Here is a 16848-nt window from a genome sequence, read left to right as displayed (position 1 = left end):
CTGTATCCAGACAAGAGGCAGTGGTTGTAATTTCTATTTGCTTTTGACATGATGCGATACTCTCATTTGCACAGCATCTTTATGTGTCCACTAAATGCTATTGGGCTTGCTCTGGAGGCAGTTTTTATGCAAATGTTCGTGCCCGGGTGACATCACCTTCCACCTCAGATCCAAATGAGTCATTTTTTGAGCTTGATTAAATTAATGCTTTGTTTATAATTAGGAGGACATTTTAACCTATGAAACTTAAGGATGTTTTAATGATACAAAGACCTCTTATATGCCAAATATCAAGGCAAATTTGATTTCTCATGTCATGACCCCTTTAAATAATTCAAATCTAGTTACCACTTGGAAAATTGCATGGTCTTCTGGAAAAATAGAAATAGACATTTGCTTTTTGAATACATATGATCCCTAACACGGTGTCCTAACCCTGATAGCACATGTACATCGCAGAGACGTCTTTTTGACGTCTGCATTTACATCGTATTTATTACAGTGTTTGCTCATCTGCAGGACGTTTCCTTTTACATGTCAAATAGACGTTTATTAGAGGTCTTTGAGATGTTTATGATTTATGTACAGTAAAACTGACATCTTACAGACGTCTGTCAGATGTTTGTACACAGCAGATGCTTTCCAGATCATGCCGCATCCATACCTAGCCGCAATGGCAAAGCACAAAATTTCTATTTTAAAAACGTTTCTGCTGTGTTGCGGCTGAAACAATAACAAACCATGACATTTATAATGTCAGGGAATGATTATGTGCTTTATTTAATGTTAAAAGTGTCTAATGTGAGTTTTAATATCATATTGCGTGACATTTTTAGCCATACTAAAAGCAACAACAGATGTTTACCTCAGATCTTGAAAATGAATTTAAACATTAAAACATTTTTATAACATTAAAACCACAAACCAGTGCAGCAAGTATTTTCCATGACGAAGGTATCAGTCACTAAGTATATAGTTTTAATAATGTTAAATTGGTTTAACATTTATAAATTAGATTATAAACTTATCCATTTCATTGGGAATGCACTGCCCTTCTGCGCTTTTAAATGTGATATTTTTTAAGTGATTTTGTCAGGTTGCGCTGTCACATTGTGTCTGGTGTCCACAGTCGAATTGCTTGTCGTTAGAATCTTGTCGCGTCACGTGTAATTTAAAGGTCCTCTGACCAAGCTAACAATTTTTGGTTCCCTGAACATTCCCTATTAGTTAGCCAGGAAAGTTTTCTTAAAGTAAATAGAACGTTCCCTTTAGGTTAGGGGAACGTTCTGGGAACCTACTGGAAACGTTTTTCTGTTGGTTGAAAAAAAAATATATAAAAATAACCTGCAGGGAACGTTCTGGGAAGGTTCTTTTTAGGTTATAAAATTAAACCAAAAAATAACTTGCAGGGAACGTTCTGAGAACGTTCTTTATAGGTTATTAAAAAGAGAACCTACAGGGAACATTCTGTTCTCACTTGGTTCCCGAAAAAATAACCAAATGGGAACCAAATGGGAACGTTAGGGGAACGTTCTGTGTTTGCGGGGGAAGTGCCTTGAAACACGCAGCATTATTCTATGTGGTTATGTAATTTTAACTGAAACGATATTGTGCAGCCCCGCCCACTTCTTTTAAATAGCCAGTAGCATTCCATTTATATCTGCTAGCCTCGGACCAGAGCCGTTGAGCTCGGTTAAGCCGTATTTGTAAGCTTATGACAGCCACAGTCTAATAAATTACTAGATTCAATATGAAACTCGTGCTAAAACAAAATAGTGATCATAATCATGCTGAGGCTGTGTAGTTTAATACATACTGACTCCGTGCTATCGCATCTCTGGACCGGAGCCAAAGTCCGGAGTAGACTGTGCGCGCTGCCGCGGTTCGCGTGACACAACGTGAAATTAGACCTCATTTGCCCCAATGGAAAGCACATTTACACTGTCTGAATCATTCTCTATCGCCTACATTGCGTACTACATGCCATTCACCATATAGAAAACACTAACACTGTAAACTCAGCCGCAGATTCAGCGTCTATATATAGTGTAGGGGGCAGGACGCTAGGAATCTAGAGAGCATTTGATTGGACAGAACGTTTGATGAGAAGCTGAAGTGCAGCATGATATCATCATAATCTTTCATTCATATTGGCAGAAGTGACGAGACTGTAAGTTTTGAATGCCCATATCTTGTAAACGCCAATTTTGTCGTTGTTTTGAAGCACACTAGCGTATAGATAACCGTAAGGCTTACATTCATACTAAAAGCCAAAAAACTTTAATTTTGATTTCATTGGGACTTTAATATTATAGTCTTGTCCTTATTAGTGAATATATATCAGTTGTATTATCAGTGCACCTATATTTGTTTCTTTTATCAAAAGGTGACTAGTGTATTTCAAGTCTGCGAGTTATGATGGAAATACTTTATATTGATAATCAGAGAGTGCTACGTCACTAAGCGCCATCAAATGGAGTCTGAATGAAACAAAAGACTCAAAATAGTGATTCAATTCGGATATCCCTGCTAATCTCTTGAACTCTCATGAATGCTCCAGGGAAGCATATGGCATATGTTATGAATTTTAACGAATACTACTTGATTTCACTTATTGCATTGCTTAAAAAGACTTCAATTATAGCAAACTACCCACTCGTTTTAATGATTTTAATGGAGCTTTTGGATCGTTTTTGAAAGTCCAAAGCTTCAGCAATTTCACGAAAAGGAGAATAATAAAAAAAAGTGCAGAAAAAGAAAGCCATTTGGTTTGGAACAACATAATGTGAGTAAATAATTACATCGTTTTACTATTTCTTTAAAATGAAAATGTCCATTTTGTGTGCGTTTAAGAGATGATCTCCTCTAATAACTTAAGTGACATGATGCACAAGACTCATTTTGTACCATTTCATGAACTTTTATGTGAGTTTAAATCTATTCTGACTCTGGCCTTTTGCAGCCATATTGACCTAAATGAAAAATGTCAGTAAAGTGGTTATTTGCCAAAATGCCTCTGTGCCCTAAAACCGATGAAGCCTACCAATTATCCAATCCAGTGACACATCATTCATCGTCTATAAAACTATAAGGCCTTTTTTGAATTAAAAAGAGAATGCAATCAGTGTACAGTATTTAGGAAGTATTTTTATTTAAGAAGATTATTTCCCTCTTTGTCCACACACACATCGACATTAGGTCATATCCAGAAAAGTTCTGTGTAGCCAGACTTTTGACCTGAGTCATCAAGTTTGGTCCACTTTGGAACTTCTTCCCGGCTAATAGGGAAGATTTTCAGAACTTTGACTGATGTTCAGGAAATGATCAAACATTTAAAGTTATCCTGGGCCTCGTTTATAAAATGTTGCACAGAAACCATGATATAAGATCAGTTCTCAAGTGTGCGTGAATCAAATGTGCGTACACCAACTATTCCAGATCCAGATCTGAAATCTATAAATTGCAAATAGTCTTGAAATTGTACATCTGAATGGTTTCAAATCTCGGCCTTAATTGTAAAGGCACTTAAATAATGTCATTAGCATATTAATTAGCATATATATCTAAATACTTGAGAATGGTGAGCGGCAAGAATTGCTTAAAGCGATAGTTTACCAATAATGAAGATTCTGTCATTAATTACTTTCCCTCATGTCGTTCCAAAACTGTAAGACCTTCGTTCATCTTCAGAAGACAAATTTAAATATTTTTGATGAAATCCTAGCTTTTTGACCCTGCATGGACAGCAACACAACTGACACGTTCAAGGCCCAGAAAGGTGTAATAAGGATGTTGTGTGCAAAGAAAGCCAAAGTAATGACTTTATTCAACCATTTCTTCTCTTCTCTGTCAGTCTTGTTTGCTGAGCTCTGCTCTCCATATGGCTCATTGTAATTATTATTTTCTGAGCAGCCTTGGGTCCTTTCTAAATTACCTTGTGTCAAGTATGCATATGGTACAGTGCAAGACATAAAATATAGTGTGAGTGTGTCACTGAACACATGCCTTTGTGTTTGTTTATTTTTAATCCACTTTTCATGCAGAATTGCCTCTGCAAGTGGCATAGATGGAAATGCTGAAGATCTAAGACTGCGAAGAACTTTGCAGTGTGACTCTACTCCAACTCTCTGGTCAAGAGCCAGATTTATGGAAGTCTGTGAAAGTGCCTCTATAAATCCAAATATAGTTACTTGCATGTCAATATTCTTCTTCTCAGGTTTTGTAGAGCTAAAGCTGGAAAAGATTGGCTCCCAGTATGGGGCTTCCGGGTCTTGGTGTCCTGTGGTTTGACTGATTAAATAGGACTGGAGAATGACAGTCCGTCTGTTTCCGTTGATAGCAAACCTCATTCAGTGACTGTTCAATTCGTGGACATACAAAAACTGCATCTTGTATACATCTACAAGTTCCAGCACCTCTTCTGATAACTTCTTGAGCTCCTGACTGCCTGTGAAGGGTTCGAATTGGTACTGAATATATAAATAAATAAATAAAGACATGTTGTTTTTTTATATAGACAGTATATTGCTGGAGCAAGGTCGGTTGCTCTGTTGCAATGAATCTGCAGTAAGCGATGATTTAAAAACATACTTTTTTTCCAGTATATTAAAAGCGGTATTATTTAAAGGTTATTCAATGCGTCTCATGTTGACCTTAATTTTTGGTAACAATCATAATCTTGAGGAGTGAGAACAGGTGCATACTGAGATACGCCTGGAAAATGAGAAAATTCGTAACAGAGGTAAATTAAGTTCACAGGCTGTATGTGTAGTGTGACAGAAAATTATTCAGATTTGGAGCTGAAAAATTATGAATTTATGAAGTCAGTTTGTGTTATTTAAACGCTCTTCTTCAATCCTACAGTTCCGTACCTGCACAGTCCTTCACATTATTATTACAAGGGAAAGTGTAAGTCTTAGTCATTAATAATAACAGAGATAATAATAAATGTTATTATTCCATCTTTATTATTTATATTCTTAGTTAAATATATGCATTTTAAGTAAATGAAAGTTCACAGACTAAGTATAGTATAATCAGATATTATACAAAATTCAGACTGCAAAATTATAAATTATCTTTGTTACTACTGACAAAGACATGCTTGTGTTATATTAACTCTCTTAAATGAATAATAATAATAATATTTATTATTATTATTATTATCATTATTATTATACATAATAATAATACAATTATTATTATTGTTATTATTATTAGCCTTCATGTCCGTTCAGACACCTGTCTGTAATTTCAGGCCATTTTTATAATAATAATTAATATTATTTTTTAACAAAAATAGCCTGAAATTCTTCTTCTTCTTCTTCTTCTTCTTATTATTATTATTATTATGCATCTTGATTATATGTAGGAAAATGGCCTGAAATTCTTCTTCTTCTTCTTCTTCTTCTTCTTCTTCTTCTTCTTCTTCTTCTTATTATTATTATTATTATTATTTATCTTGATTATATGAATGAAAATGGCCTGAAATGGCAGGCAGGTGTCTAAATGGGCATGAAGGTGGATAATAATAATAATTATTATTATTATTAATATTATTATCATTATTTATCTTGATTATATTAACGAAAATGGCCTGAAATGGCAGAAATGTGTCTAAATGGGTATGAAGGTGGATAATACTACTAATACTACTACTACTACTAATAATAATTATTATTAATATGCATGTTATTTTTTTTTAACTGGCCTGAAATGAAAGACAGGTGTCTGAATGGACATGAAGGTGGATAATAATAATAATAATAATAATAATAATAATAATAATAATAATAATAATAATAATAATAATAATAATAATAATAATTGTTGTTTATTTTTATTATTATTTTTATTATGCATCTTGATTATATGAATCAACAAATGGCGTAAAATTGCAGACAGGTGTCTGAATGGGCATGAAAGTGGATAATAATAATAATAATTATTATTATTATTATCCATATATTTGTTTATGCAAATGAGCTGAGCTTCATTCCCAAAGGGACTGTAAAATGGTTGCTTAATTGGTGCTGTACAATAAACAGCTTGCTTTATTTCCAGCACATTCTCTTTACTCACCTTCCAAAAAAAGTTTTACTTTTAGGAGAACTGCAGATGTTTTTCGCTATGCAATTAAAACCGATGTAAGAGCAGTCTACCAAATATATATTATGCATTTATACCTTTGCAGACAAACAGTGCTACGTTTAAGTCTTTGTAGAATAAACTTCATAAATAAAGCTGAGGTGCATAAGCTGAGATGTTATGACCAATCAGTTCCAAAAAGAAATACAAAACTTGTGGTAATTAAAAGATAAGTTGACAACAACATTCACACCTTGTGATAATATAGCATAAAGAAAGTTTCAGAAAATTTCTTCAGATAGAAAGTCAGTTGACACCTTATTCAACATCCTTCATAAAGAGATAGGTTGTAAAAAAAATAATCTATTCAGCCTCTCTCTTTATGTCTAGGTTCCCATAGTAACATGAGAATTAAAAATACAGACGATTTGAATACATTACTACTAGAAATAAGTTGCTTGCACTCCTACACAAGTCTTGGCCTGTCGCTGAACAATGAGATCTCATTATCACTGTTGTTTTCTCGGTCTGTTGACATGCCAGTGCTGTCCGTGATTCCTCCACTGCACGTCAGATCTATGGGCGCACACGACGGATGACTATTGCGTAACGCCGCAGTCCGCTCTGTCACCTCCATTCTTCTCCCGTCATTCCCCACAGAGCCACAGGGGACTGGCACACATGCCAGCCGAAAAAGTAAGCGGCGGTACCATCCTGTGGGTGTAACTGTTCTCTCCCGTCTCTCTCTATTTTGGTCCCACTGCCGGATTCCTTCAGAGAGAGGGACCCTGTCATCTTTTGAGTGGGATATTAAAGCAAAGGCCCCTTTCTAGACATCGCAGTGCACACGCAGTGATTGATTTCATTTCCAGCGACCTCTTCCCTGGAGTATTACACGTTAATTTAGGCTACAGACGTGCACGTACGCTCACTTGTGCATTTGCTGTGTTCAACAACATTGTGCATACAAAATACTATATAGGCCTAATAATTAGAAATGGGTTACAAGTGAGAGAGACTGTTTTTTATAGCCTATGGCATATCTTCTCATATCACTGTACATATCACTGACATAGAATAAAATGCACTGCATTATTTATTAACCCCACACAGTTTTTAAAATTGACAATTATATTTATACTCTTATATTACTGCTTTGCATCCCAGTAATATTTACTTTATACTGTATGAGCAATATCACACAAGTTGATGTGAGATATGCCGTGGGTAATCACAGCGTGCTGATATACAGCCATATCTCATGTCTACGAGTGTGATATTGCATTTATACAACAGTTTGACGGCAGGAGTGTGTAAATACAAACAAAATAACAACAGAGTGTCTTTAAAAGCCCTATTTTGTGCTAGAACTACTTCCTTCTGCTAAAGATTCAAATCTAAAGTTGACAGTTTAACAGCTGAGCCCAAGCCTCTGTTACTAATTAGTAACGAAGGAAGATTGAGTTGCTTTGTTTAAAGATTATTGTATTACTGTAGTAAAAGCAGTCTATTTTGTGTGGTAAAGTATGAGAGAGAGAAATTAACTTGGTCAGTGTAATTACCTGCATCTGATACAGCATTCATTCTTCAGCTCAATCTCATATCAACAAACCATTAGTTTGAATGTCCGCTGAGAAAGCGTTATCTTTGTAGTAATATCCTTTCAAGTGTTAAGAGTGATTTCTGATGACAGCGCTGCTCAGTGCATTTGTTAGCTGCATCAAGCTGTTGCTGAAAGTAAAAATAACTTCAGTTTAAAATAGATTTTATTTTTCAGTATAAAAGCCTTGTCGCCATCTAATGGCGGAACAATGTAACTAAACTCACCATCACAAACATGCACTTTTTCTCAGTATTAAACACTATTAATATGTACTACTATTATTTATATAAAATGTTATTTATTGAATAATAATATTTCATAAACAACAACAACAGCCATCATAAAAGTTGCTAGGAAATTCAGTTACAGTCAAGCCCAAAATTATTCATACCCCTGGAAAATTCTGACTTAAAGTTACTTTTATTCAACCAGCAAGTTTTTTTAGCAGAAATGACACAGGCTTCTCCCAAAATATAATAAGACGATGTACAAGAGGCATCATTGTGGAAAAAAAAAATATTTCTCAGCTTTTATTAACATTTGAACAAAAAGCGTCCAAAATTATTCATACCCTTTGAAAACTGTCACAGTCTATAGGAAAATCCAAAGTTCTATACCATTCCAAATAGTCCAAGCTGTTCTAAAGCATCCTAATTACCCTGATTCATTGGGAACAGCTGTTTTAATCAACTCAACAGGTGAAAAACAGAAGCTCTCTGCTGTTGGTTTGTGGACAGTCATGGCTAAGATAAAGGAGCTCACTGAGGACCTGCGGCTGTGCATTGTGGCTGCTCACAAGTCAGGAAAGGGCTATAAGACCATATCTAAATGTTTTGAAGTTCCAGTGGCTACAGTGCAAAGTATTATTAAAAAATACAAGACGTTCCACACTGTGAAAAATCTCAGAGGATGTGATCAAAGCCAAAAGTGACACCTGTGCTGGCCAGGAGGATAGTGAGAGAGGTAAAAAATAGGGATGTAACGGTATTGTAAATACCGTCGTACCGCAATAGCAAATGTTTTCGATACTACCGTGGTCGCATGACTCGATAAAACCATAGTTCTTCTAAGAAAAGTTTGCTCAGGCGAATAAAGCGAACGGGAGGTAGCGGGAACTACAATTCCCATCAGCCCAGGTGTGGCCGTCATCCTTTGCGGTCTGTTGCCCGGCCCCCTTGAACGTCAAGTTCATTTTATTTTCGATATAGCGGCAGATCACAATAGAAGTCATTTAAGGTTATCTTTCCTATAGAACAGGTCTATACATTGTTCTTTTATTAAACAAACTAAATTGCCTTATGTTATTTATCTTACTTACACGAAGGCATGTCATTTCTGTCTCTACACTGTCACGCGTTTACAATGTCTCCTCCGCGAAAACACGGACTGGATCGCGGACTCCATTCATAAAAACGGAATTTACTATAGCGCGAAATGCCACGGAATTTGTCGATTATTGGATTAATAAATCAAAAGTTGGTCTGTCACTTAATTCAAATCGCGATATGGACTAGTGTCTGTGAAAACTGAAATGGAGAAAGACCGTTTTTAATATGAATCCTGCATGTTCCGTTTGCCTCTGTGTGTATGAATGGAGGAGACACGGTTTTTTTTTTTTACTACACTCATACTGAAGCACGCGTGACGCTCACGCTTATTTTTGGCCTTTGCATCTCACATGAACAGATAACTCAGTCTCCAAAGCTGCTGTGAGTGTCACTTTTACCGTTTCATTTGAGAAAACTAGCATCATATCATACTACGGTATACACAGAAACTTTACGGCAACCTGTCAAAATAAAAGTACGGTTTAACATGTAACAGAACAATATTAGTCTTGTATTACTTTTGTACAGTATAATGTAGGTGTGCATATATTCCTATTTAAATAATTTACGTAAAACAATATTACAACAAGATTAACCACTTAATTGTAGAACAAAAATACTACAATTATTATTTAAACGTTTTAAACTGAATATAATTTTTCTTCCATGTATTGATTTTAACAGTAAACCTCTGTTTGTTTGCCAAAAATTAAAAGGGTTTATTTTTCATTTGATTAAAAATAAATGTTTATTCTTTCATTTGATTATCAGAAAAATAAAAACACACAAGAATTTCTAAAAAAAAAAAAAAAAAAGCAAAAGATTGTGGAGCCCTATTGTTCAAAATGTTAAAACAGAGTTTTGGACTTATTTTTCCACTGAAATGAATGTTTTCGTTACTACACAAAGTAGGCTAAAGTACTGCGAAAAAAAAGTAATGTGGTTACATGGTTTAATAATTTTTTGTTATTAAAATTGAAAAATTGAAGTTCCTGTTTAAAAGTTTACAGATAGATGGCTAATTCGTATGCCATTTATATGTTCAGTGTTCATGTAAACTGTTTAATAAACACTTCTGGCACTTTTTTCGAGTCTCTTCATTAGTTTTGTTTTTCCTGTAAACGATTCAATAAATACCGTACCGTGACATTCATACCGAGGTATTACCGTACCGTGAAGTTTTGATACCGTTACATCCCTAGTAAAAAAGAATCCAAGGATCACCACCAAGGCCATCCTGATGAATCTGGGCTCTGCTGGTGGCAACATCTCAAGACAGACAGTCCAACAGACACTGCACACCGCTGGGTTCCACGGACGCAGACCAAGGAGGAAACCACTTCTCCAGATAAGGCACACAAAAGCCCGCTTGGCCTTTGCAAATGCTCATCTGGACAAAGAAGAAGACTTCTGGTCTTCTGTTTTATGGTCAGATGAAACAAAAATTGAATTGTTTGGCCACAATGATGTAGTCTTCATTTGGTGTAAAAAAGGAGAAGCCTTCAACCCTAAGAACACCATCCCCACTGTCAAACATGGTGGTGGGAACCTAATGTTTTGGGGGTGTTTTTCAGCCGGTGAACCAGGGAACCTAATCACAGTAAACAGCACCATGAAAAAGGAGCAATACATCAAAATTCTCTACAACAACATCAGACAGTCTGCAGAGAAACTTGGCCTTGAGCACCAGTGGACATTTCAACACGACAATGACCCAAAACACACAGCAAAAGTGGTGAAGAAATGGTTAGTAGACAAAAACATTAACGTTTTGCAGTGGCCCTGCCAGAGTCCTGACTTAAATCCAGTTGAGAATCTGTGGAGGGAGCTAAAGATCAGGGCGATGGCAAGGAGACCCTCCAACCTGAAAGAGTTGGAGCTCATCGCTAAAGATGAAGCTGGTCAGCAATTATAGGAAGTGTTTGATTGCTATAATAGCCAATAAAGTTTTTTCTATTGATTATTGAGAAGGGTATGAATAATTTTGGACATGCCACTTTTTGTTCAAATGTAAATAAAAGATGAGTAATATTTTTTCTCACAATGATCCCTCTTGTACATCGTCTTATTTTCTGGGAGACATCTGTGTCATTTCTAATAATAATAAAAAAAAACTTGCTGGTTGAATAAAAGTAACTTTAAATCAGAATTTGCCAGGGGTATGAATAATTTCAGGCTTGACTGTATGTGTACACATGCAGTGCTCTGATATACAGGATTGAATTTACATAAACATGATACAATTTTGCCAAAACCTTTTGCTCTGAAACAAATAATAGTTTAATGAGACCAAAGACTGTCCATTAGATTTAACCAAAACTAGTTATATCTCATGTTTAATCACTCTAGAGACAGCGGTAAATTCCAGAAGATCTGGCCAAAGAAAGTCCGCTCTCTGCGGGATCATGTGAATGGCTGCTTACACCCTGGAGCACACGTCTGTCTACGTCAACGTGAATTTTCAAATAGACATTATCTTTATTACCAAAATGCATATTTGAACTATAAACAAGTACACTGTAAAAAAAAATCTCGTAAAAAAACGGTCAAATGACTGGCAGCTACGGCTGCCAAACAAAAACCGTAATATTACAGTAAAATATCTTAACTGAAATAAAGTGCAAAAACAATAATTTTACAGAAATTTTCATTAAAGGTTTTACAGAAAAAAACATTATTTTACAGATTTTTCCTTGTTTCAATTACGATAATTTACTTTAATTTTACGGTTTTTGTTTGGCAGCCATAGCTGCCAGTCATTTGACCGTTTTTTTTACAGGACTTTTTTTACAGTGTAAAACCCTTATTTTAATGATTTTTCCTTGTTTCAATTAGGATATTTTACTTTAATTTTACGGTTTTTGTTTGGCAGCCGTAGCTGCCAGTCATTTGACCGCTTTTTTACGGGACCTCTTTTACAGTGTAAAACCCTTATTTTACAGACTTTCCCCTTTTTTGGTTACAATATTTTACTTTAACTTTATTGTTTTTGTTTGGCAGCCGTAGCTGCCAGTCGTTTGACCATTTTTTTACAGTGTAAAACCCTTATTTGACAAATTTTACCTAGATTATTACAATGAAAGCACTAAATGTTCTACAGAGAAACACTGTTATTTTAAAAATCATTACAATAAAAAACCTTCAATAAAGTGTCAAAGCATGCTCAAGGTGGAAAATTAACAGTTTTATTTAAAAGACAAAAAACAGTCTGCAATATAAACTCTGTGCAAATGCCATATAAAATTAACATTTTACATTTCAGCAATTTTTAAGAAATACAGCACAATTACATTAAAAGAACATGGGACAGTTTCATCAAAACGTTTAATTAAATATATGTTTAACTTAAAACTATTAGAAAATATTTCCTGATAATTCCACATGTAATCCAAGATGTTCATATCTTTCTTTCTTGAAGTCGAAAAGAAATTAAAGTTTTTGAGGAAAAGATATCAGGATTTTTCTCCATATAGTGGACTTCAGTGGGATTAAGGTCAAGGATGAAGGTTTCAAAATTTCAATACAGCTTTCAAAGGGCTTTACAAGTTCCCAGTGACCCTTATTCCTTGGATGGGATGATGTAGAGCCCTTTGAAGCTGCATTGACAATTAATTTTTTATTAATTAATTAATTAATTTTGGACCTTCAGCCCGTTGGCTCTCATGGAAATATGGAGAAAAATCCTGGAATGTTTTCGTCAAAAACCTTTTCGACAGAAAAAGAGACAGACACGAGCATCTTGAATGACACAGGGGTGAGTAATTTATCAGCAGGAAATATTTGTATCAGAATTGAACTAGTGCTTTAGAACTGAATAAATACAAAACCAGTACATCTACAAAATTGTCAAGATTAAAAATTATTAGTTTCAGATCTAAATTTAGATTATTGAATTTTTCATAACCAGTTATTCAGAGCTCCAAGGAGAAACTAAACTAAAAATGCATTTCTATCTCATCCACATCATTTTATCTTAATCCTTGGGCTCCATATACAGTGGTGTCCAAAATTATTAGAACACTAGTATTTTTACCAGCTAAAAAGGATTTTATTTCAGTTATGTCTATCTTTTGCTGTAGTGTTTCAATGGGTAATTTTATTTTATATTTCTAAACATTAATTTTGCCATTAAATGTAATGATCCAGTAAGATTTTTGTTTGACAACAGCCAGTGCTCCAAACAGAGATCTGATCTTATCATCATCCATTCTGCACAGAATGACATGAAGAAACAGAACAAACTGAGACAGATTAAATCTAGAAGAACTGTGGCAACGTCTCCAAGATGCTTCAAGAGACCCACCTGCAAACTATCTAAACTAAAGTGCACCTAGTGCAAAAGCTGCTTTAAACACAAGATGATGGTCAAAAGAAGTTAATTGATAAAGAAAACATATAACAATTTTGACATTTATGATATTTTTATCAACATTCTCATTTTACAGAATTTGTACACAAGTGCTTAAAACTTTTAGCAGTACTGCTTTGCTGGTAGGTTTCTTTAAGCATCTTGGAGATGTTGCCACAGTTCTTCTGGATTCAGATGATGAGATTAGACCTCTGTGTGAAGCGCTGTTTGTTTTCATACTCCTTGTGTCACTGATTATTATAATTAATGGCAAAATGAACGCTTGGAAATGTAAACTGATATTTCATACTGACACACTATAGGAAATGATAGAAATAACTAAGTTTAAACTATTAGTTAAGGTAGTTAAAATACTAGTGTTCTAATAATTTTGGGCACCACTGTAGCTCTGATAATTATAGTGTGAGAATAAGTAAAACCAAAACATACAACAAAAGGTCCATGAATCTGCACCAGAAGTGACAGACACACCAGATGAAGAGCAGTCCTCCTCCAAATGATCAGTAATCAGCTGGGGGTAAAAAAACAAACAAAACAAAACAAATTGAAAAAACATACAAATAAATTAATGTTAGTGTGTCTTAATATTAAGAATGACATGATGTAGAATCTTAATGTTAGAAATGAATACTTACTTCCTCTGAAGATCATGTAGAAGATTTTCATTCCCAAAACTTCAGGATCATAAGGGGGAAACACACACACAAGCAATCAATTACATTAAAATGTATTTGTTTGATAAAACACTATCTACTTACTGACAGACATGGGCTTGCAAAAATGTACTCACCAGCTCCATAAAAATCTGCACAGTTGATCCAAAATCCTGGTTTACATCTATTCTTCTCCATGGAGTCCAATGATCATGCTTTCACTCAGGTACTCTCTCTGTCAGATGAGTTCACAAAACAGTGTTCTCAGATTACTCATTTTGAAGTTCTGTCACATTTAACTAGCATGGGTGCACGATATGACCATATTATTTCACAATACTAATATATTACAGAATAGTTATTTATTATATTGTATTTCATTCAACATACGATCAAAGTAGCAAAGTAACGTTACAAACAATAGGACTAATACAAAGGCAAGAACTTAAGTAAACTGTCTGTATTTGACTATTCAAGTGAGGTGCCGATTTCTTTCACGTCATATATTCAGCAAGACATAACGTTAAATATAACGTTACCGCCTAGCCGCAGCTAACAGTATTAGCTCATACTAACAAAACACAGTAGCACACACTGTTAAGACATTAAGATATGTAATCGCGATTAGTATATCACTTCAGTAAACTGTCTCTTAATATAACTAGCATTACAGTCTATAGAACTTTATATAATAGTAAAGGATACTTACCTTTTGCGGTTTGCATGATCTTTAGCTGCTGGAAAAAGTCCATATTCGCGTTTGTTTGTTCTCAATCTTCATTCCACAACCAAAACTCGCTCAAAATATGAATTAAACAGTCAGACGTAAAATAATCCACGTGAAAGCCGTTGCTTGAGGAGCGACCGAAGCAGACTGCAGCAGAAGCCGATCAGAAGCATATTCAAATTTGACCGGGAAACGGCTCCCTACTAGTCATTGGCCAGAATAATTAACGGCAGCGATAATCAAACGCTCATTGGCTGTCGCCGGTACCGTCATAGATTGCGACTTGCAGTGTTTCCGCCGGTAATGCGTGTTTTAAAAAGGAAAAGCGCGTCAACTGAGCGATAGTGAAAGTGAATTCGGGATACTAGTGTTTTGAGCGTTTGACAACTTAAATGATGCCCTGCTCCTCACACTACATTATTATCCTACTGTATATTCCACCTGAGAGGACTGCGACTGCAAACGTATTGTCATTTGGACTACTGTGGTATTGCTTTTTGACTTGACTTCTGCAAATAAATTATACACTCGCTCTTTATTGGTTAATTTGTTCTTTATAAAAATAAACAATTTTTAATGCAATACATTTTTAGTGCATGGTTACAGGATTTGTGGATTTTAAGACTGATTTTCTATTTTATATATATTCTACTTCTGTTTTATTTAAAATTACAGAGTTTTAATGTAAAATACACCTTAAATATAAAACTAATAAGATTTACTTTCAAATTACAAAAAGAACATTAAATTGTTAGTATGGACATAAACCTTAATGAGCTACATTATTTAATTACAGATTGTTTTTGTAATTTTACATCAATATGTAAGTAGTTTAAGAAAACAGAAAAAATACTGTAAAAAATACAATAATTTTTTGTATTAAAAAAATGTGAATTCCTGTAATTTGTCATTAATGGAGTAATACTTAAAATAACAATTAAGTTGTTAATTTACAGATATTGTTTGTAATTTTACAAAGTTTTTAACATAATTTAAAATAACACAAAAAATGCTGTAAAAATAATACAGTATTTTTTCTGTATAAAAAAGAAAAAATACTGTAATTTGTCTTTAATGAAAAAGGACCTAAAATAACAGTCAAGTTGTTAGTTTACAGATATTGTTAGTAATCTTACTAAGTTTTGAATGTAACTTGAAATAACAGAAAACTACTGTAAAAAAGTTACAGTTATTTTCTGTAAAATTAGGTTTTTTTTTAACAGTGTACATTCTTGCCTGAAAACGACATTCTGTGACACAAAAACAATATTTTTTTTAATTAGAGTGGATTTGTGCGTCCTATGAAACTCGCTGTGAGAAATACATGATACAAACAGTGAAGTGGTTGGAGGAGCTATGATATCGCTCTAATATCGTACTCTTATCAGCCAATCAGATTTGAGGACCAAAAAGAACTGTTGTAAAAATGTGTTCTCTTTCTGGTCCTTGAATCTGATTGGCTGATGAGAGATATTCAGGTGATATCAACCGTTTCACCGTTTGTATCACTCCACTTGCAGTTTTGTGCACTCCTTCTAAATGAAAGAGCCAATAGTTGATTAGTTAAGTCATTGGCGGAACAAATTTACCTGTATTTTTGAAAAGGTAATTTACCGGTAATTGACCAGTAAAGATTGTATGTGTAAAAGGGGCTATTGTGTCACTACAGCTGCTGTTAGAAGCTCCAGTTCCTGTAGAAACAGGGAGCATTCGCAAACACATGGCTGATCTAGCATCAAAAACAAGGTTTTTGAAAGGTATTTGAACATAAGAAACAAGCTTTTTGAGTGTGTTGTTGTCAAATTTCATTGCTGTTTTCAAATACGAAATTTAATTGTGAGCTTAGTGAACAGTTTTGGTGAGTTTGATCTTTCCCCATTCAAAGAGATAGGAGCTGTACTTGCATGCCCAAGTGGCATTTCAAAGATGGCCACCAAGTGAAATGACTTGTCTTAAAGGGACTTTGCTAGGAGTGCACTTTGTTTGGGTAAATCTATCAGAGAGGCTTTGATTTCATTAATGTATTATTTGTTCCAAAGGAAATAGTTTTGGCTGAGAAAAAATGTCATCACGTTATAGCC

This window comes from Garra rufa, chromosome 23 (genome assembly GCF_049309525.1).
Source record: "Garra rufa chromosome 23, GarRuf1.0, whole genome shotgun sequence".
NCBI lineage: Eukaryota > Metazoa > Chordata > Actinopteri > Cypriniformes > Cyprinidae > Garra > Garra rufa.
Note: the sequence above shows the minus strand (reverse complement) of the source record.